This window comes from Macrotis lagotis, chromosome X, assembly GCF_037893015.1.
Source record: "Macrotis lagotis isolate mMagLag1 chromosome X, bilby.v1.9.chrom.fasta, whole genome shotgun sequence".
NCBI lineage: Eukaryota > Metazoa > Chordata > Mammalia > Peramelemorphia > Peramelidae > Macrotis > Macrotis lagotis.
Window position 1 is genome coordinate 325,096,547 of NC_133666.1, and position 7,308 is coordinate 325,103,854.

Consider the following 7,308-nt stretch of genomic DNA (forward strand, 5'->3'; position numbering starts at 1 on the left):
TAAGGAGAACCAAAAATGTCTGAGAAGAGTTGTTTGTCCATTTATTGTTTACAGACCTATTATGGCCATGCTGAGGAAGAATTTATCAACTGCTGTTGTGTAATAAACACAATTTATTATTTCAGTTTCTAAAGTGAGTATAATGTCTGAAAACCTCAGAGCTCGTCTACAATAAATTAACATAATTAAAAACTAATTAGGAAAACATCACAATAAAATGGACTTGCTACAGCAACACCTCTTAGGAAGGTAAAAAAAGGGGGGACTGGAAGTTTTTTGAACTGGACTCATGAAAATAGACAGCTGACCCTGGTACCCTTTTTGACCATGCCAGGAAAGGTTTATTTTCACATATGAAAACTTTTAGAAAATTATTCATTGAACACTGATTCTATACAAATCCTTTATTAATTAGATTTATCCTTAGGATGTATAATTACCTACACAACATAAGACAAGATGAAAGTGCCAACATGGTCTTCTGATCAAAATCTTTCCCAAAAAGTCTATCTATGTTGACTGATATATTCCTCCATTTGAATTTCTTTCCTTTGAGTTAATTATTTGATCTTTCCTCAATCTTTATCCATCCTGACTTCTCTGAAACATTAAATGCTATTGATAGCTCCTGAGTTTTTGTGATATTGCTTTCTCTTGGTTTCCCTCCTACCTCTCTGGCTAACTCACTCCTCAGTCTCCTTTGCATGTCTAGCTCCAGCACCAGAATAGTTTTAAGATTAGTTCTGGACTCTCTTCTCTGTCTTTGGTCTCTTACTTGATGAGCTGATCACTTTGTATTTCTCTCAAAATAACTCTCAGACTCATATATCTAGCTTTACTTATTCTTCTGAAGATCAGTTATTAATTCTAAATTATATATCAATAAATGAAAACTCACTATACCACCTAACTGCCTTAAATTTCTTATCAATAATTATCCTTTATATTTGTATAACTTGACATATCCTTTAATCCTCCATGAGTCTCATATCCCTGTGATATGGACAAGGAAGAGTTTATTACAAATATTACAAGAAAGAGATCTTAGAAATGAGTAAACTGAAATCCAAAAAAAATGAAGTGATTATCCAGTTCCAGGATATGATTCTTTGACTGTACACCTAGATCCACCTCCCCCCCTTTTGTTTTCTTTAGTAATCTCAAGCTATAACTACTTTTATATGTATGTCTATACCTATTTAAAAGGAAGGAAGATAAGATTGAGAACTGAAATAAAATCCTATATTTCTGAAACTCCCTCTCGATAGATTGTGGGTAGAAACTAGACAGGGGAAAATTCTTCCTTGCTTTCCCTTCCCAGAGTAATAGGGTTATGTGTACTTTTAGGGGTAGAGAGCAACAAAAGGAGTCTTCCAGGTACCCTTTCCTAGATAGAATTATCAGCAAACTCATTCCGTAGTTATTGATTCATAGGTTCTGACATTCTGGAAATGTGTCATTCAGTTCTACTGGGTCATATAGAATTTAAATATAGAAAAAATTTTCACAAATGATGAATTTATTCATTTTTTAGCTCAACAAACATTTATTAAATGCCTGCCATGAAGAAAGTGTTAAGCCAAAAGCAAAGGATATTAAGAAAAAAACAAACATGAATTAGTTGTGCCCACGAGGAGCTTATATTCTACTGAGGAATATAACTGTTACATAATAATGATAATAGTTAATATTTACATGGCAGTCTAAGGCTTGCAAAATATTTTTAAAATATTTTCTCTTTTTATATTCATGAGCACCAAACAATATAGGCATATTTTTCATCCCCATTTCACAGATAAGATAACTGAGGCACAGCAAAGTTAATTGTCTTGTCTAGGGACACAAAGCTGTCATCTGAGGCAAAATTTAAACTTCAATCTTCCTAACTCCAGATCCAGAATTCACCTAGCTGCCTTCTATTTAAACAAGTCATCTTGCTGCCTTCTATTTAAGCAAGTAAAAAGAAAATATATACAAAGTAATTTCAAGAGGGATATAAAGCTACTAATTGATAGAATCAAGACTTCAGGAGATATCACTTAAATTATTCTATAAAGTGAAAGTAAGGAGGTAATTCATTCCAGAAACAAGGGACTATTAATAAGAGCACCTGTCTCCATCAAGTTGTTGTGAGGATCAAATGAGAGGATAAAGTGTTTTTCAATGTTTAAAGTACAATATAAATGTTAGATATAAAAATGTAAAGGCATTTTATGTAAAGACATAGAAAGAGAACATGGACTACTAAGGGAAAAAAACTCAGCAGGCCAGTTTGACTGTAGCAAAGGGTAGTAATATAAAATGACTGAATAGATAAACAAGAGCAAAAATTGTAGAAGTCTCTGCCAAAACAAGTATTTTGAATTTTATACTAGAGGTAGTAGTGAGCCAACTGAAGTTTTCCATGTCTAAGGCTTGTGCTATCACATTGTCAGTCATTTTTCAGTTGATGGACATTTTCTTCCTGTTTTCAGTTTTTTGCTACAGCAAAAAGAATTGTTAGAAATGTTTTTGTACTCATGGGTTCTTTTCCCTTTGTGTATCTCTTTGGAATATAAACCTAGTAGTGGTATTGCTGTGTCAAAGAGTATGCAGTTTTATAGCCGTTTGGACATAGCTACAAATTATTTTCCAGCAGGATTGGACCAGTTCAAAATTTTACCATGCCCCATTTCTTCACAACCTCCAGCATTTGTCATTTTTCTTTTCTGTCATATTAATAATCTGATGAATGTGAAGTGGTACCTCAGAGTTGTTGTAATTTATATTTTTCTAATTATTAGTGATTTGGAGCATTTTTTCATCTGAGTATTGATAGCTTTAATTTCTTCTTTTGAAAACTAACCTAGGCATTTTCTTTGGATGATCCGTATATCTGGAATTCATTCCAATATTCTTTCTTCAAGAAGCCTTTTCAAATTCTCCTTAATCTTAAAATCCTACCTCTGAGATTAGCTCTACATATCTTGCTTGTATTATTCCTGTTCTTATTGAATCTCCCATTAGACTGTGAGCTCTTTGAGATGGAGGTTTGGGGTTTTGTTTGTTTATTTGTTTTGCTTTGCTTAATAAATGCTTTTTTCTCTGGCCAGAGACATTGAGTACATACTGGATGGTTAGTTGGCTCCTTGGTTGGTTGACTAGATGAATGATAGAATACTTCATCTACATTAAGCATCCACTGGACATTGAAAAGAGGAGATAAAGAAAGGAAAAGAGAGAGACAGAAAAGGAAGGAAGGATGTAAGCTCTCAAGGAGCTTATATTATACTAGGGGTCCATTCCAAATTCACAAATCAATAAATATAAGGTAGTTTGAAGAGGGAGAGAACTTTAAGGATGGAGACAACCATCCAGTAAACATTTCCTGGGTACCTCCTGTATGCCTAGCCCTGTTCTGGATTCCCTTCAGCAATCTGGCAAATTCCCCAGGAGGCCTGGCCAGAGTTCTGAGAAGTAACTAGGAGAAATAGCCACTGCTGCCCTTTCCTTCCCTCCTCTCTTTACTTCACAAAGGCAGTTTCCCACAGACTATAGGGCAAATGTTTGAGGTAAAGTAATCCTCCCCACACAGGAGGTGTTGGGACAAAGATGACACACACAAATGCAATCTACCAGCACAAAGTCAGATAAGCCAAGAATTAGTTATTAAATGAAAGCATTCTTTATTGATAGTGAACTAGCTCTATGTCCAGTTCTTCCAGAAGGAAGTAAGGAAATGACAAAAACCTTGTCCTCAGAGAAAAAACAAGATGCACAGGAAACAATTAGTGATTAATTCAAGTATGCAGTTTACATGCCAAAAATAAACTGGTTCAGACAATTTGGGTTGGAGGAGGTCAGAAAAAGGAGGCATCTTTAAAATTGGAGCAGACTCAGAAGGCTTCATGGAGAGTATAGAAATAAGCTAAACCTCAAGTGATAAGTAAATTCTTAAGAATAATAGAGTTCATATATAATACTTCAAAGGTTTGCAATGCATGAAACATATTATTTTATCTGAGTCTCCCAACTGTCTAGTAAGATAGGTGCAATTGTTATCATCCTCATTTATAGATAAGGAAACTAAGGTTAAAAGAAGTCATGCCCAGAATTTCAAGTTTATTATTTGTCTGAAAAAGGATTTGAACTTAGATCTTCAACACTCTAGTCACTATACAACCTTGCCTACTCAGGAATCAATGGGGGCAGTTGGGTAGGGACAGCTTTTTTGGTAGAGTAGACTCAGAGACAAAATCTCTGTAGAAATTAAAGCATTATAGAGATTATGGAATGGAGAAAATAGTTGATGTTGAAGTCCTGGCTCCACTACTTCCTTAGAAGGTTACTTTAAGTGCATTCTTTTCACTCACTCTCAGTATCCTCAAACATAAAATTTTGATATTATTTGTCCTACCAACTCTGCCCTGGCTTGGAATATTATGTTGGATTCTAGAAGGAACGTTTTTGGAAAACGAAACAAACAAAAAAGTAATGATTTGGTGTAATCCAGAGACTGTCAGGATAGTGAGAGAACCAGAGACCAGAAGTCTTGAAATAATTGAAGATGCTGAATTTGGGGAAGATATGACAGTGGAGAACATGATTGTTATCTTTAAGGATTTGAAGTGATGATATAAGTGTGAAGGAAAATAGTAATTTAGATCTTTTTAATGATTATACCTATGACTTGAGTGTTAGGGAAACTTGAATAAATTCTATCTATCAGCACAATTAGGCACCTAATCTGCAATTTACAGTTTAAGAGAGTTGCCTAGGGGGCACTGAGAGGTTAATTGACTTACCTAGCCTTTATGTAACAAAGGCAAGCCTTGAACCTGCATTTTCTTGAATCAATGGTTGGCTGATTTTGCCACATTGCCTAATGTAGTCATCACATTTTAAGATTTTTTAAAGTGTTTTATATACATTATTTTATTTGATTCTCACAGCAACTCTATCAGATAAGGTCTACAGGTATTTTATTTCTATTTTATCAATAAAGACTCAGATACCAAAAGAAGTTAAATGACTTGCCCAGGATCAAACAACAAATAAGTGTCTCTTAGTATTTAAAATCTCAATATTTTCTAACTTTGGATCCCCCTAGTCAGTACATTCCAATATAGTTTCATATTTTCCTTGACTCCAGAGAGCAGAATTAGGAGTAATGAATAGATGAGGAAGAGAAACATTTTTTCCAACATAAGGCATAGCTGAGGAACAGAGCTATCAAAAAATGGAATGGTATAACTTATAGGAGTATAATCCTTACCACTGACAGTATTCAATTCAAGTTTGTAGAGTTCATTTCTGTCCATATTTGAATTAAAGTAAAGGATATCTGGGTTCTGGGGTCTCCTTCAAATTTATGAAATGCTTCATAGAAAGATGTGCTGATCAAATGAGATAACATCTACAGAAAGAGTACTGGATTTGGAGCCTGAGAACCTGAGTTAGAATCTCAGTTTTGCCACTTGCTACCTATTTATGTCAGTCTTATTTCTCATCTGTAAAATAAGGGGGTTGGACTTGATGACCTCTGAAGATTCTTCCAGCTCTAAATTTATGATTCTCTGAATTTGTCAGATTCGCTGAAATCTCTTCTAGCTTGAAATTTATGATCCTATAAACCTACATGTTTTGAAGTCTTCTTATTTAGTTAGAAAACAGAAGACAAAAGTTAAGAACATAGCTGACCCTGTCACTAGGCGATAAGCCCCAAAATAACTCTGACCATCATACCAGGACTAAAGCAGAATTGGTACAAGAATCGAACACCTAGACTCCCTAAAAGGGACACCACCCTTTCCATTATCCATCCCCATTGTGAAAATAAAATAGCACTGAAAGAAAACGTTTTAGCTAATAATTCATTACAGCTACACTTAATTTTTGTTTGATGAACAGAATGATTCTACCTCCCCCCCCCCAAGTCCAAGTCTTATTAGCATATTTGGGATCTTTTAAAGGGAGTTTCTAGGCAAATAATAGAATGATTCTGTTTTCAGTACTATTCCTTTAATTGGCATTCATTTGGGACATCTCCCTGCTTTATTATAGGCACAAAAGTTTGCTGTTGCAGAAAAGTACATAATGCTAAGGAATCAAGTTCTGCGCCTTTAATAGATCGATGTTTTCACCATGGTGGCTGTTGCACTGGGTTATTCAGTTTTAAAGGGGAGTGAAGTGGCCCTGTGCTCTTAGTATCAGGTGCTGCCTCTATCTGGGCGGGCCAGCTAGTGCACGCTGGGAGGCAGAGCTTCTCCTTGATCTTTTTTTCCCTTCTTCAGAGAGGACCCTTTGTAGTTTGCTAAGGAAGGGAAGCATTGTAGTCCCTACTGAGGGTCAGCAATCTCTAGCATCCAAAATACCGCTTCCCTGTATGATGGGGGGAAAGGGGGAACGATGAAATGTGAACTCAACGAGGCTTTTCTCTTCTAGGCAAGAAAGAAGTTCTTTGCTGGGTTTGGGTCAAAGCGCTAAAGAGTTAGCCAGGAAAAGCGGGTTAGGAGAGAGTGAGAGATAGTGATACTCTATATAAACTGAATTTTTGCTGAGCTTCTGAAAGTGATTTTCCCATTTTTTTTCATTAGCCATACCAAGGCGCCACCACCACCACCACCACCACCACCACCACCACCCTCACCGCTGTTATTTATGTATTGGCTATTATTATTAATAATAATATGAATTATTAAACATATGTTAATAATTCACATAAGGCTAAGGGTAGATAGGATAGTGGTGGAAGAGAATGGAGGGTGGGGGAGACACGATCTCCCTTCCCCTTTCCTCCGTCCTCACCTTCTGCTGATTCCCTCCATTGTCATAGCTGAGCTGGAGGAAAGGGGGAGGGGGGCTGCAAGAGAGAGCGAGTGAGCGAACTCGGCGTGAAGAATGCATTACGCTTCTAAACTCTGTTGTTATGCCAGAAAATATATTTCATTCGGATGTGAGATGGGGGGGGGGGGAGCTCGGTTGCGTTAGTACCTCATTTGACGAGAAATTCCAGGCAAACTTGTCAACCTCTACTGACCTATCCTGGTGAACCTAGGCAAGAGAATGTAGACCTGCACATACGCGGATTTACCGAACACGCTATATCTTTATACATACACATATACTCTACAAATAAACTCTCTCCTAACCCGCTTGGACACGATCTAAACACAATAATACACATATACTGTACCAACACTGTACATAGAGTATCTACACAAAAAACATATGTATGTATACACATACACGTGATGCACAAACACCCCCTATCTACTCTACCTACATTATGCTCGCACTCTTTCGTATTCACACGTAGAATTGTATGTG

At 36.4% G+C, this 7,308-nt stretch overlaps 1 long non-coding RNA gene across 2 annotated transcripts in view; it reads right to left on the reverse strand.

Moving 5' to 3' along the window:
• Positions 1 to 6,848, reverse strand: part of LOC141500565 (uncharacterized) — a 93,662-nt gene extending 86,814 nt beyond the window's left edge. For both annotated transcript variants that reach the window (XR_012471966.1, XR_012471967.1), the window contains exon 1: positions 6,787 to 6,848. This is a non-coding gene — a long non-coding RNA (uncharacterized LOC141500565). The remainder of the gene's footprint in view (positions 1 to 6,786) is intronic.
• Between the last annotated feature and the right edge of the window lie 460 nt (positions 6,849 to 7,308).